At 35.7% G+C, this 16,465-nt stretch overlaps 1 protein-coding gene across 2 annotated transcripts in view; it reads left to right on the forward strand.

Moving 5' to 3' along the window:
• The first annotated feature begins 269 nt into the window (after positions 1 to 269).
• APBA2 (amyloid beta precursor protein binding family A member 2) overlaps positions 270 to 16,465 on the forward strand; it is a 90,458-nt gene continuing 74,262 nt past the window's right edge. For both annotated transcript variants that reach the window (XM_026855621.1, XM_026855622.1), the window contains exon 1: positions 270 to 403. The gene's annotated coding sequence lies outside the window, so the exon portion shown is untranslated. The remainder of the gene's footprint in view (positions 404 to 16,465) is intronic.

Raw genomic sequence — 16,465 nt, forward strand, 5'->3', positions numbered from 1 at the left:
ACTGTAAATGGGTTGCAATAGCTCGTGAAGTCTTACACCCTGTGCAAACAAGCTACTCATATTCCTGTAGGGGCAGCTCCACACAATACTCTTTGATATAGAAGTACTTTATTCCCTGTAGTAGTCTAGATGTAAGCTGTCAACTGATGAGATTCTGTCACTTCCCTTCTAAGCAATATTCAGTTGCATAGGTCTAGCAGTCAGTGCTCACAGCTGCATCCCCATTCGTTGCTAGGCTTCACGTCAGCTCAGCTATTTCCTATCAGATTGTACCAGAGACAGAATTGTCAGGTCCAGAGAAAACCCGAGCTCTCTAAGACTTGCCGTGCAATAACTGATAACCTTTTCATAAAGCAGGATGCTTAAAACATTAAAATGCAAGAACAGAAGGTGAAATCAAAATGTGAGTCTTGATTGAAATGTCCGAGTTAGCTAAATCTTTATGCTGCTTTCAAAGTATATTGCCTATTCTTTTATAATTAAAGCCTGAAATTATTTTATATATGCTGCAGTGATTGATTTCAGAATGAGAAGGAATTTTTTAAATTCCTATGAGAGAAAGCTTCAAAATAATTAATAATATTATGTTGGAAATTTGAAAATAATTGTTTCTTTCTCAGTGTTTTTCATCCTATTCTTGGCAAGCATTTTCCTATGCTGTATTTCTTGTGCTATGAGAGTCATTCTGGATTGCTGATAGGTTCAAAACTCAAGCAGTTTGTAGTCAAATGACCAGATGCCTTGATTTGATCATTCTGGGCTGGGATGCTGTAAGCTATCAAAATGCAGTCTAGCATTTTATAGAGAGGCTGCAGTCGCCTCCTGTGATTTTACCAAGAACTCATGCTGTATTCAGTTTTCTCTGGACTATGAAAAACTGACAGAGGACAGAATTTCCCCTTTCAAGTTTTATTATGTTTTCAGTGCTATTAAATCAGAAATGTGTATTCTGTTATACAGTAATTTTGCAATACAATACATCTTAAGCATATTTTAGTGCTGCCAAGTGCCACAAGATTATTAACATTTCATGGAACTTCCTTCCTCCTGTATTAAAAAATACTACTTTCTTTGTCTTGTCTGACATTCAAAGGCTAGAAAACTGCAGGGAAATCAGAAAGAAGACTATGGAAGAGGCAAATATTTGCATATCATTTCTGCACCTGTGCAAAGGTCATTTTCATGCACTAGAAAGCCAAAGGATGCTGCAAGATGAAGCCTGCAGCATAGAAGAAATGATGAAATGAGCAAGGCTGTAGACAGAACCTCTGGATCCATCTGCTGTCCTCGTGTGTAGTGAGAAGCTTCAGTAGCTACTGCAGAGCGACTAGAGAGAAAAAAAAAAAAAACAACTTCCCTGGCAAATTTCCCCATTACACAACACACATTCAATGCTATACTTGAAGAACATAATTTGACCTTGAAAAAGTCAGAGTGTTTTTCACAAACTTCCAGAAAATATTAACTCTATGCATGGAAAGGTACTTGATTTTGTGTATTTAGAAGAGAAATTCATTCTTCCATGTGATGTCTAACTTTAATTTCTGATAGATCTTGGTGGTGCTTACTAAAATTGTGGATACAGGTATCTCCAGTTTTAACATAGTTGCAGCTGATCCTGTCTAGATTCACTCTGTTTTGTTTCATAGTTTAAAGCTTTGAATGAGATCTGTTCATGAGGCGTCTTGTACTACATACAGAAGTACCCCTAGGGCATTGTATAAATTAATATTCCATCCATGAATGTAGCTAGTTGTTAATTTATCATTTGGCAGTGAGAAACAAGAGACTATAGTACTGATTAATTATAATCAAGCTGAACAGAATACTCACGTGTATGCTGGAGTATTAATACTAGTGATGGCCTTTTGCAATCTGTAGTCCATTTTAGTAGTGTTAAATCCAGCAGTTTAATAAGAACAGTGGTAAATAGTACCAGTATTTTTAGTTTATCTAATTAAAATTTTATGACTGGCATAGAGGATTTGAGTTTATGGCATCTTCAAGTTTAGCATGGGTAAATAAAAGAATTCTCAAGAGTTGACTTCTGCTGTAACCTGTCATATCTTATTATGTTCTTTGCAGCTCCTTCTGATCTAAACAAAAACAAACTTACAATTTATTCTTCACTAGAAAGGAGAGGAAAGAGAGCACAGTAACTGTAGCCAACAAGTACATTTGAAATAATACCATGATTGCTGTCAGGGACTGTTTGGAGCAACTGAGTCCAATGATCATCCTAAGAATAATTAGGTCTTGCCACCTGGGAAGAAACTTCAGAGAAATACCATAAGGAAGTATTAATGAATTATAATAATCACCTGATATATAGTTATCAAATGAAATCTAGAGAAACACAAGAATATGGCCTCTTAAGCACACATAGACAAAAAAAAAAACAAATGAATCTCCTATTTGTGTCTGTACAAGGAAAAGAGATGCTCTTGAGTCTCTTCACCTGGGCTTCAAACATGTCTGGCCCAGGTATATCTCCGGTTATGTTTGTCAAAACATGGCTGCTCTGCATTAAAACTCTTTTTAGGTTTTACTTTAAAGCAATCATAATTTTAAAAGAAAAATATTAGACTTCTCGGTTTTCCTAATGAATTCTTGTGCAGTGTCACAGGGCCATATATAGCCTGATGTGAAATATGTCATCCTTAACTCATGTCTGCAACAAAGATGTACAGTTGTGTTAAGGACAATGCTGATTAGGGTTGGCTGTTAGCTTCAGGATGAGGCAGGGGAAGACTGGTATTTAATTCTAAAACCCTCCACCAGACATTGTGGATTTAATAGAGATCATGGCAGAAAAAACTGACAGTTTTTCACCCAGTCCTATAATCCAGTTTCACTGCCACCATCTTTAGCCAAGATTATTCTTGAGTTTTCTACTTGTGGGAGAAGTGCTATCAAGAATAGTGGTAAAAACCAGTATATCAAATGATTTAGGAATTCAGTGATTTAGGAGTACTAAACTGAAACCCTATCCAGGTGAGCAGTGCTTGGGAAAGGAAGAGGCTCTGGGCCCATCCTGTGTAATCTCAGAAGGCATAAAATGCCATAGTCACTGTCGATTTACAGAGCACTGTGCAAATTGGGCTTTTCTTTTGTCATTGTTCCACCAGTTAGGATTTACTGTGTTGATTAGCGGATTCAGTCCAGCTAATGCTACAGCATTTAGTACTATTATAGAAATACCTTTACATTTAAATTGAAATGGTCCTTTAATTCTTTTCAGAGACAAGAGAAGGGGTGTGGAATTTCCCACATGATTTTGCATCACTCTTTACCTTAAATAAACAGCTTGTATTACTTTGGAATGGGAACATCTTGATTATGCTTAATGTTTGAAAGTGGAGAAGAGCCTACCATCTTTCTCTTCCCACTCTTCTGACAAGCTTTTGTTTACTGTATTTTCATCTAGAATACACTGTTAATTACAGATTTCCTCAATGTACACTTTGATCTTACAGTAATATTTTAGGAGACAGGTGCCTGCAGTGCGTGCTCCTGTATTGTAATATATTTTTTAATTTGGTTTGCACATTGGTACTTTGTAATACTGTTTTTTGATGGTGTATTTATCTTTTTGTGTCCTATAATGTTCTCATTAGTCATTCTTCATTCCTAATTTGACAAAAACATTAATTCTTTAACTGATCTGTTGCAAACATGTTTTGAAGATACATAGCTATCTCTTTCGCTTGTTCCTGATATGCTGCTTTATAAATATGCTCTATCTTTGTCTTGCTATAATCAGTTGCTCTAAGACTGCTTCCTTAACTTCACCCAGACCTCAGCGCTCTGTACATACATAAAAAATAGTGGTCATGCTAAAAAGTGTCTTTACTGGGTTATTCAGCTAATTCCTTTGCATCATGTCAGGATTTCAGTGGTAAAGGATTTTGAGGAAAGGCTTAAATTCACTTTAGCTTAAATGAAAGGTGAAAAAGTACAGAAAAAAAATCTCAATTAGCTCAGGCTTGTCCTGAGCAAACAAGATATGGTGCCTAGAGGCTGCAGTTTTGCAAGAGGGTAGTTCTAGTCTATCAGACTGGCTGAGAATTGGAAAGAGCATTCTCATTTGTCATGCAGTATAATCAAATCTGATGCAGATTTGCAGACCTGCGCAACAGTGATAAGACATCAACACTTATTTTTATGCTGCATAGAATGTAAACAGGAGTGGCTTGGGGTATAATGTAGTGGATTTTTGCCAGTGTTTCATTTATTGCCTGTAACTAGTGACATGCAGTGATTTTCTATGCAGAGCAGCAGCTGTTTTATTTTCTTCCAACTACTTGCCATAATTGTGTTCCTGGGTGCGAAGAAAATCTTTCTCAAGATGGCAACGCAACAACAGAAAACACTGGATTTGATAGTTTAGGCCCTAGTTAGGTAGCTAATCCTCAGTTTTAGAGAAATTTTAGAAACTTCAGTTTTAGTGCTTGTATAGTAAAGGTGATCCTATTCATACAATGAAGATTTTTCAGTATTGGGCTTTTTCATTACCAAAGCACTAACATTTATTTTTAATAAGGTGCTCTAGTCCTTTTGTGTAGACCTATGAAATGCTTGTTCCCCAGGCTGCTGCTTCACAGCTTGCAGTGATGTTTTTGGGCTGCAGTTGGAGCAGAATAGGAGAATGAAAATAAATAAGGATAGATAGCTCTTGTCACTATGATTTGAAGTTGAACTGATGAAACTGAATTATCTTTGCCTATCTGTTTAAAATCTGCAGTGACTACAGTAATATGGATTAAAGGCAAATAGGAACATTTAGGAAGGGATTTTCAGAGACATCTCATCATAATCCTAATAGGCTACAAAACAACTGATGATGTATTCAGAGCTACTTAGAACTGATAGAAGGGAATTACATGTATTTGAGATTTTACAGTTTGATATCTGTTCTTTCACATAACGTACATAGGCATCATTTATTTATTGACACTTGCATGATGTACAGGAAGGTTTATTTCTTATTTCAGTTTATTTCCAAGGTCCGTCTGTGTTACTTCACACCCATCCCTTTCTCTTGAACTAAATTTCAAATCCATACTCCCAGCATCATTTATGAAATAATCAATTTCTGGAAAATAATAGCCAGACTAATTATTTTATCTTAAAATTTCATTTAAGTTCAACTATATGTTGACTTTAAGTATTCTTTTATGTATAATTTTGTGTATCTTTTTCAGGAACTCTGTTATAGAAGTGATGATAAAGGTATAGATTGGACAAATTGCCCTAGGAAAAATGAATCATGAGGTCTCAGGTACAGACAAGGCTTACTGTACCAGACTTCTGTGGTAACTACAGGGAAGTGGAATGCATGATTTTGTAAGAAAAATACAAAGGCATTTAGAAAGTGAGAATAAAGCAGGCTGTAAACCGTAGTAAGCGTCACTAAATGTGATCACTAAAGAGTTTGAAGTATACTTAGTGTTCCAACTGTGTCACTTTGAAATTAAAGTTTTTGTGATTATAAAATCAGAAATGTTCAACTAATAAAAGAGATTATGGAAATATACATTTTTATGCTGCTGGTATTTTTAAGAATCTTCCTAGTTAAAAGAATATAATAGTTACGTTATTATAAAAGCAGGACATTCTTGTTAGTCTCCAGACATCTAAATGATTTGTGTATTGGGAAATAGCAGTTTAATAAGGAAGTGCAATTTTCTACTAGATGTCTTCTCCAGTAGTGTAACAAATATCCCAGCATAGTAAACAGAGAAATTAAGAGATTGATCAGAATTTGTGTACAGTTAAAATTTACATTAATTTACCACCTAGAATGCAAGAAAGGGAGATCATAAATTGGTTTTCCTAACAATAGGTAAAATATACGATATCATTACCAGCATGTAATATAGTAGACACAGTCAGTGTCAGAATACTGTAAGTTCATTTTTATTTCCTTTGTTCCAGTGTGCACCTTGCCTGGCAATATATTTTTTTGTGACTGAGTTCCTGCTTAAATGTATCTTAAAAAACCTGCAGTGAAATGAAGAGGGAACTACAACTGGAAACTTAGTGAATAAGCCACATTCACTGTAAATTCAAGTATAGTAGTTTCACTAATAACTTTGAGAAAAATCAGTCCTCATACGCCAGGAATAAATATGCCAATGGTGGAATAAGTATAAACTCCTTCTACTAAGTGTGTCATATATCTGTAGCTTTTTTTGTAGGGGTCTTATTTAACCCTTTAGATTTTAAAGGTCATTTTGCTGAAGTCCTAAGTGCCTAGATACTGCACAGTGTATTGATTTTGTTCTCCATGCTGCAGCTAACAAAATTGATGAAAGCATACGGTGATGATAAGACTAGGCATTCTTCATCTTCACAGCATTGTACAGATATTGGTTAATGGATCACCCCAGCACTGTTGCAAAATAGGTAACAATTATCCTCATTTTCACTTCTCTGAAACTTTTCTTTTTTTTTTTTTTTTTTTTTTTTTTTTTGAAAATAAGAGAACACTTCAATTTTGCACAACCTAAATTTTGATGTTCTGTTTTCTTTAATATTTGGGACCTCAGAATGCACTACTTCAATGAAATCATCATATATTAGCATAGCATATAAATTAAGCCATACTGGTATTTTGAGTTTCTCCAAACAATTTCTTCAGAAATCTAAGAAATGAGTTCATGGTAAATTGTTGGCACAAGTAGGAAGTCTGTTCCTGTCCAAGATAGGAATAACTGAATGAAGTCTGTACTAAACAAAGTTTTAAGATGATAATTACAAGACCGGAGCTCTTTGTTTAAGAAGAAAAATCTGCATTTAAGCTGACATAAACCATCTCATGTGTCAAGTAAAAATTAATAAATTGGCACTGTCAAACATATATTTTTACATAAACTTATTGAAGAATTAATTCAGATTTTATTTTACATGTACACAGTTAAATAATTTAGTAGCATGTAATTTTAGTGGTTTATACAGAATTACACTAAGGAAGGTTTTAGCCACTGCCAAAAATACAGAGCATTGCAAGGAAGGATAATTTATGTGCAATTTATAATCTAGTTTTGGACTACAGTGGAAGCATCATTTAAAGTTCTGTAAATGGACAGAGGGATAAAGGCTGTCATCACATAGCACTATGTGCATTTCCCCCTGTCCAAGTGCAAGCCAGAGTAGAGCCTGTTTATTTTATAAGAAAGAGTATGTATATTTGTTTATTGAATACTTCCCTTGAAGATAACATGACAGTACTTTAGCTCCTTACATGATCAATGTAATTTATGTAGTACCAAACATCCTTAATGAGAAATTTTATTTAGCTCTCTTGATAATTCTTTTGAGTAAAGTCTACATACTGCCCTAAGACAGGCAAGATCTCATGAAAACATAGAAATACTTTAAGATTAATTGAAATTAGAAAACAGATGTTTGTTTATGTGGGAGGGGTATGAGAATTTTCCAGGGACCAACTCAGGACCCCTGTAATTCATAAGGTCTTAAAAGTATCTGATCCATTACTCAACTCCAGTGGATCAGAAAAAAAATGTTTCTTTTATAGAATAACTAAGGAACAAGTTGTCTCTCCCTGAAGCCCTCTGCTCCCCAAATTACACACAATAATAAACCCATAATTTATTGCTCATAATCAACTTGAATTATATATTTGTTATATGAGTTCTAGGTTACTCAGGACTGCTGTAAAAGCTCTGAAGATAGATTTTTTTTTTTTTTCAAGAACAGATCTCACATACTCATTATCTTTACTATCCACTAGGCACAGTTCTTTGGAGAATATGTCCTTTGTGCAACATCTTGGTATAGTAGCCTCTATTTGCCCTCTATTAGCCTGCTATTCATAGGAGCATTAGTCTTCTATTCTGGTAGTTCCGTTACAACTTCATGCCTCAACATGAGGATGAACAGTTCTTTTCTGCCAATGCAGTGGAGTACAGCACAGGCCCTTCTTATTTGAAAGAGGAAGTTATTCCCTCCTTGACCTTTAAAACACATACTTGCTAAAGCTTTATTTGACTGAAATCTGTGGGGTTGTTCAGCAGGTCAGATTTGCTAGGAAACCTGGCAGTATTTCTGTAAATGCTTGCGCTGGAATGCTACTTATTCATTCAGAGTGCATACATGGGTCTGTGGGTTAGACTTAGAAAATTGCTGCAGTATGGTGCAGTGGTACATCAGCTCACTGCCACCTTTTGGCATTGATCCCAAGGGTTGAATCTTGCAGCCAAGTTTTGCAGTACTTTTAAGCCCTACTGTGTAAAAGACTTGAGAAAATTAACTGATCTCTAACTGTAGATCTCAAGGACATTTATAATAAAATAATGTAGTAATATAATGATGTACAGTGAAGTATAAATGGCAGATTTTGTAATCCTATTGCACAAGAAAGGCATCTCAATAAGCAGAGAGAATGTGTTTAGAATGCTATGGAACCAAGTTATTACAGCAAGATCAATTAGACATGATTGACCTCAGATGCCTATTTAAATTACTTCAGTAGGAAGCATTAATATCATGGGTACAGCTTCTAGGAAACGTGCCATAGGAAAGCTCTAACTTTCTTTCACAGACTTTTAGTAACTGAACAGATAATTTACTGTGTTATAAAAGACTGCATATCTTAAAGCAAAATAATTAAATAGAATATTAACTTTAAACAAAGTTCAGTTTAGAAACAGCACTAGTAACTATTTCGAGTCTAAAAAACCACTTCCTCTAAAATTTTCTAAAAACTCTTTTATTTTACATGATTGCAGCAGCAGTTGTAGAAGAACATAAGCGACACCAGTACTACAAAATAGGCAGATAGAAAAAACAGACACACTGAAATACAGAGAACCTTCCTTTTATTACTTCCTGTTGCAATAATTTCAGCTATTTTCATTATAGAAATTTCAGAAATAACTTCTGAAGTTGTCTGTAGTGTGTGATAAGAGAGAGAAGTAACAATATTTTGATGTACATGAAGATGTCCTATATAACACCTTTGTAGTCCAGTTTCACCATTTTTTTGAGGACTGTTCTATTCATTTGCAAGACTAGCAAGGGGGACAAAAAAGACAAAGCTTTTATTCCCTGCAGAGCTGAAGGGTTCAACAGAGCAACAAAACAAGTTAGAAAAGTTTTCTGGTCCTTAGTGCCTATTTCCAGCTCAGCCACATAGTCTTGGGGCAAATCAGATCAGACATATTCAAGCACATCTGCGAGTACTGAAATGGTGGCTACAACTAGATCCTGTCATTGCTCAGTCACTTCTAGTCAGGCAAGGCAACACCTATACGCGAAAACAGATTTAGCAGGCCACTTGTCTTTGCTCAGCCTCACTCAAGGCTGGGAGGAATTCCCACCCTTACTCAGCTAAGCACAGCAGTGAGCTCTGACAGCACATAGGTGTCCCTGTACCCCTGTGTACTGCCACACCTCCTGTACTTCAGCAGCATAGCAGGCATAGAAGTAGCTTGCCAAACTGGGGTTCTGAGAACTCAGTTATGTCACACTGGAGTAGCCCTATAAAATGATGTTATTTAACAATGTGCATGGTAGTAGTGGCATAATTATTCTCAAAGCCTTTTGAATATTAATGATATCACTCTGGGTGAAGTTTCATCATGATTTTACCAAGCTTGTGTAGAAACATCATCTGTGTTCACCTGAACTGCAGAGTTTCTGCTACTCTTCTGCAGAGATAATCTTTCTAGAGTCTGGTCTAAATGCTAAAAAAGAGGGAAAAAAGAAAAATTCCAATTTAAGACATAATTCTTAACACAAAGTATTCAACTACTAACAAAAGAAGGGAACTATGCATGGAAAACTTAGATTAAAAGTAGCATTGCAAATAAAGGTGCCTAATTTCATCTGCCAAATCACTCCATCACATCAGTTTATTTTTTGTGTCATAATTATATTCTGATTGGTTTGATGAGGATTCTTGGTAGTATATGCTATACATTATCTGTGCCTCATAAATATATATATTTATGCTTTTACCATATTAATTGCCATATTTTACCATATGCTTTTATCTAATATTAATACATTTAAATATGCATGTGTTGGAATGAACGCATGGGGTTTTGATTCAGTAGAGAGATGTGTATGAGCTCATACATGGTTTTACTTTTAAAAGTTTGAATTAATTTGTGGGGTTTGCCCCTAAAATAAAGAATCAGAAGTTCCCTTGTCATTAACCTAGTGGGTGAAGATGCTTTTTACAGGTCGTTTTGCTTCTTATTTTGACTCCAAATACAATTTTTAAAGCCATAAAGGTGATCTGAGAAGCGGATGCTGTACCGAGAAATGCAGTATGCTAAGTACAGATCTCACTAACTTCTTAAAATGAATGCATGCCTCTATTTCACCAAGGGGTTGGTTTTATTCCTTTTGATACTTTTTGCATAGAAAAAACACTATTACAAACTTGGTGGAAGAAATCTGATGTTACCACAGATTTTCAGCGGCACATTGTAAATACTGAAGAAGATACATATATAAAAACTTAAGGATATCAAAACCTACCCCCCACCCTGCTGCTGGTTTCTCTTCTTTCAGCTGTTAGACCAAACTGCAGTCTTCACATGACACTGCTGCAGAGCTGCTTTCTGCTTTGAGACTTTTCATGCTGGTGGTTGAAGATCAGAACCATTGCTCTGTTCTCTATGGTCTTTGACAATGCCAGCATGATCTTGAAATTGTGCCCTCTCCTGTCAGTCTTTCATCGTTGTATCCTCTGCTGTGGCCCTAAATAGTTTTTCAAGATACTTTCCCGAGGAGTCTCTTTCTTTTCCTATAGAAGCCTGTGCGCCTCTGTCTGTTCTGTCTTATTTCTCTCCATACCCTTTGTGTCAGTACTATCAAATAGAAATTTAGTTGCCATCGCTAGACTGACAATTTATACTTGTACCTCTATTCCAGACATTGTCTTCTGTTCAAGATTTTAGATGTTCTCTTAATATTCCTGACAGAAATTTCCCAGCAACACACCTGTAAAACCCTGCACTCCTGTTACTTCCTTCTTCAGTCACTATAGACAACACTTTTTTACCCATCATTCAGACCTGAAAATAGCATATCCCATTTCATGTGCCTTCTTAAATGTAGCATATTCTTTCTGTATCATATCCATGTAAGTAAATTTATTTTACAAATTCTAATTGTCATGTCTGATTTCTGTAATGTTTTCTCTGACCTCAGTGGATGCAATTTCTCTTTTCTTATATCCACTCGAGCGACCACTACAAACCATTTTCTCACACCTCTGGTGTGACTATGTCACCTATTACCTTGTCAGCACTGCATCCTTTTCCATTACAATAATAATAACGATTTAAAAAACCTGGTTGTTAAAGTGAAAACCTTTAAAGTTCTTCCTCTCCTCTTTTATTTACTATTCAGCAGCCAAGTAGAGATATGGGACTTCATCATCCATTTGTTAAATTTTTTAGTAAGCATGATAGCCTATTCCCATGCTGGCTTTCACATCTAGCAAAAGGTCTTATGAAACACTTGAAGAGATTTATCTAGATGCTGCAAATTAATTATGAAAATTTTATTTTGCTGTACTACCTACCCACTGCCAAAAAAGAAAAGTCAGGGAGGCAACTGAAGTGTTAATACTGTTGCTTACTGTGATTGGCTTAGTATTACAGTCTTTTTGTTCTCCTTTGCAGGAGTCTATTGTCTTTTACTTTGTAGCTGAACCATGAACTTCTTAGGACATGGAAAATCTTATTGTTCTGTGTTTGACTATCCATTGCAGCTCTTATGTCTAGTACTTTGTAATATGAATAGTAAACCATAGTAGACTCAATTAATTTCCTCTGACTCTGCAAACTGCCAGCACAAGGAGAGGGAATGTGTAGATTTCCCATTCCTCCTCAAGAGAGGGAAGAGAAAGAAGTATGATATAGCTCTTTACCAAATCTACTCCAGGTTACTCTTCTCAGTTTTTATTATACTAGTAATTTCTTTTGTCCAATACAATAACATGCAATTTAAACTTAACTTGTATCTTTCTCAAGTAAGAATTAGTAAAAATGTTTATAGAGTATAGGAAATGATCCCACTTTCTCTAGGAGAAGGCATAAATTAATTATTTTTAGATAATACCATAGATAAGCTATAAAATGAAAAATATATTAAAAAGTAATTGGATTCTACTGCAAATTTTCAGCTTCTGTATGCATATCGTGTCCATTGCCTTAACCTATTTAAAATTACTTTGGAGGTACGACTGTATGTCTCTAGGGAGATGAACGAGAACTTCAGTCCTCAGAAGTTAGCCAAGGCTTTTATTAGAAACATGGAAATTAAATACTTTGAACATAGAGAGTGCCTGTGTTTCCTGGTGTGGGATACCTTGCTTATTCTCAAGTTTTAACACTTCTGGAGAATAAGTGAGCTAATCTGAATCTATCTAAAATTTCCAAGCAATTTTACTAACATTTTTCCTTCTTTCCCATTTTTCTCACCATTAAGAGTTGAAATTTCCCCCCATGTATTACTCCAAAATTATTTATTATTTTTCCAAGGTCATGACATCTACCTTGCTTATAGGCCTAGGTGATTTTCTGACATTGTTCAGAAAAGGTTGATGTCTCCTTCTGTATGATTTCAATATACGGAGTATTCACCAGTGACACAGCTATGTCAAAAGTGAGCAATTTAACACCAAATTAAAAGAAGTTTGAATTGTCGATACTTGAACAGATGGTACCCTTACTCATTTTGTGAGCATAAATTACTACTAACCTTACAATAATTTATTCACTTCTTAGAACTGTAGCCAATAGCTTACTATCTAGTTACATGAGCTTTCAGATCCATCAGCTCAACCAGTGATCTGAAAGCAAAACCCAGCTCTTGGAACATTATGTTCCTTTTGTGGCACTCCTGGGAGCACTTCAGGCCTCTGAACCAGTGGATGAATATGCATTTCTTTCATTTGTGAAATAATACTATGGAGGATCATCTTACTATAAGAATTCCAAACATGATTTAGAACACATTACCAATATAAAGTAAAATAAAGCTATGCTTGTGGAAAAAACAGTGCAATAAAAATTGCTTAAGGCCACTTCCTGTATATATTGTCTTTTTAAATAAGATATTGCTAGTTTATAGTTTTCTGTAATTTTGAAGTTCCATTAAAACTGAGGAGACATTTGAAGGAAATTACTGTGTACTTTGGTTTTTCTTCTTCCTGGGTACATTTTGTGCTCAGCTGTTTGGACAAATTTCAGCTGAGGTGTGAAAACACAGTTGAAGAATGACTGTAGGATAATACTAAAGCCTTTAAGATCTTACAGGTATGGGCTTTGAAAAGATACCTTAATAGAGGTGACTTGAGGCAAATACATAAACAAACCCATGAAAAGTCAAACGCTACTAATTCTACAAACCTTGTGAAAAAAAACATGTTGATATTCTCTTGCACCCTGTCCCTTGTCTAGGCTGGTTTGTCCTAATGCACACGTTTTCTTTTGTAGTGAACCCCCTGTCTGCCCTTCCCTTTGATTCCTTAGATAGATCGTTCTGTACATCACAGTATACGTGTCAGGTTCAAGAGATGTGTGTCCAGCCAGGTCACTCCCTGCACTGTGAGGTTCTCACTATTAGTGTGCAGACTCATTGTTAGTCTGAGCTGGTTGTTCCTTACTAGTCAGGATCTGTTGCAACAGATTTGGCCTGACTTCTCTGTGAATGTCAAATGGTTGTGTGGTAGACTGGTGCTCCTTTGGCTATCGTGGGTTAAAAAAGAGAACAAGCAACAAGCATTTTGCTGTGTGTGTGTGACCATCATTAAACCTTTACTTTCCTTAAAAATGGGCAAATGCCAGTCTTTTGGATATGTGTGTATTACACAAGTCCAAAAGCCCACTGAAGCACATAATGCTAGAAATTGTCAAAGCATAATTGGAATAGCTGTTCTTAATGCAGAAATATATTTACTTATGGATACTTTAAATTTCATGTAGGTTTCCCACCTTGTAATGCAAGAGCTACTAAGCAGACTGTATGTATGTAACCCAAGATTTTAACTGATTAAAAACGATAATTTGATGGAATTCTTCCAATTCAAGAGAAAGAGATTTTTTATAATTATAATTTGTATTTTACCATCAGGTACTTTTTCTCTTCATGTTGCTTTTTAATTCCATTCTTTCAAAAAAAACCTCAAGGAAGATTGCAGCTGAGTATGTTATTTGTTAGTAACAGTCTGTAAAGATGCTTTTTGGGCCATTTTCTATGGATAATAGGTGGGTATTAGTGTCTTTTGAGGTGTTTTGGACTTATTTTTCGGCTAAATATGTTCTGTTGAATTTAATTAGGAAGCTGTGGGTATGCAAAATCTGCTTTAAAAAAATAAAATAAACAGGGTCAAACTAGGCAATAGAAACTAAAACTCCCAACAGCTTCTGAAAGAAGAGATCTCAGTGACTCAATTTTTCCAGACGCAAATTTAGAACATTTTCCTCCTTAACATACTTTGATGATTAACAAGCTAGCATAACTCAACATAATGGTAAATCTGAGTTGTCTTTCTCCCAGAGGAGATACTTCTCAAAGGGAGTCCAAAATAAGTGGTATGACCAGAACTGGCTTGGCATGGAGAAGGCAGCCATTGGGATGCCTTTAGTTTCTACTCCTGCAGATTTGCCTAAAGCGTTCTGAAGCATCACATCAAGTGGAAGCTCTTTCTAAGTATGCATTGCAGAATTTGGCTGTTCAAGACCAGTTTCCATTATTACAGCTAGAAATAGGAATTTATACAGCAATCGATCATTTCAGGTCTATGCACTCAAAAGTTGAACAATCTCTTCCCAACTGTCAGTCTGGTAAAGTTTTCTGCCCTAGGAAACTTTAAATTTGATAATGTTATTTATGCAAACACAGAGCAGCAGCCATTAAGGCTGCTTGACACAGCTAGAACAATAGCCACACTTGTGATCCTAATACTCTGAGTGAACATGCCTGTGGAGGAGACCTTCATATTTTGTTTAGTGGAAAAAAGATAATTCCTTAAACTGGGGTAGATCAGAAGGTAATCTACTGAGAATGAAAATATGCAACAGTAAGTAGTAGATGGGGACTTCTGTTATGATCGTGCTAACCAAATAGTCTTAACATAAGTAAGAGATGCCGGAAAAGTTTACAACAAAAAATAGTAATACTGCTGTCTCTAAATTGTCCAGGTTAAAAATACTTTACTAGAATCCTAATTTGTTGAGGTCAGTCCAAGTTGTGTTCATCCTGCTTTTCTAACATTTTTGCTTATATAAATTCTAACTTCCTGCCAATTAATCTGCAAACATAAGATGTATAAACTTATAACTGGCCCATAACAGAATCAATGTGTAGGTTATACTTATTTGGACAGACACTACCAGTCTGTGCAGAATGCCCTAACTATATAGGAGCGTGGTCTGATGACAAAGTATAAAGACAGCTGCTATTGGTGGATCCCTAGTGCCTGATTCAGAGCTAAGAGCACAGTGCATTCTAGCTGGGCTCTGAGAGTGTGATTTGTGCACTGTGGCATTTTAGTACAGTTTTCTATCAATTTAATTATACCTGCAGGACTTATGCAACAGTGCTGTATCCCAGAACAGTCACTGATAATGTACGGTTTTAGTTAGAATTTTAACAGCTTGGGCCTGCCAGCCCTGAACACAGCAGTGACATCCAAGAATGAGATTACAAATATGACATGGACGTTTATTTTTCATCTTGGAAATGCAGTGTGTCATGGCTTTACTCCACTGAACATCTAACAGGCAGATTTTCTAAAGATATTACAGTACATGCATGATAATTTACAACAATTTGTAGTGATTTTAACTCTTGGGGGTTGAATTTGTGAGTTTTGCTGGCATAAGCCTAAGAATGAGAACAGAAGAATACTTTGGTATAGTCTTAGATCACCTGACACACTAAAATTAATCTTCTAGGCCTCCTTAGTTTCAACAGCATATTCTTTAATGGTGACATTCTTGTCACAGCTGCATGGATGGGTTTTCTCATCAGTATCTGTCACTACTCTTTGTCTATCTGCTAATACTTTTAAAGCATTTTCTTTCTGCTTTGCCAGTCTCTACAACCTTTCTCATTTTCCTTTTTCTCTCACTTATCAAGTGCCACATTTTGAGGAAATCCCCTGCCACATATCTGCACATATCTGCAAGCCCTCTAAAAGACATCTTTGAAGTGCAGCAGCTTTCTTACAAGTCTTCAGATATTGCAAGGGTGGCATTCATTCTTTTCCACTAATTTCTTTTAAATACACAAGTTACTATAATAGAAAATTATAGGATGATTACATTTCTGAAATACATCAATATACAACTTTTCAGATAGTATAGGATTCATAGAGGCCTGCAATTCAGATGTCGTGTTTTCTGAAGCAGATTTCCCTTCACCAATCAATAGTAGATTAAGGAGTAATGTACTGACTATTTCTTGTGATGTAAGA

The sequence above is a fragment of the Athene cunicularia genome, assembly GCF_003259725.1.
Source record: "Athene cunicularia isolate RWA chromosome 10 unlocalized genomic scaffold, athCun1 chr10_part1, whole genome shotgun sequence".
Lineage (NCBI taxonomy): Eukaryota > Metazoa > Chordata > Aves > Strigiformes > Strigidae > Athene > Athene cunicularia.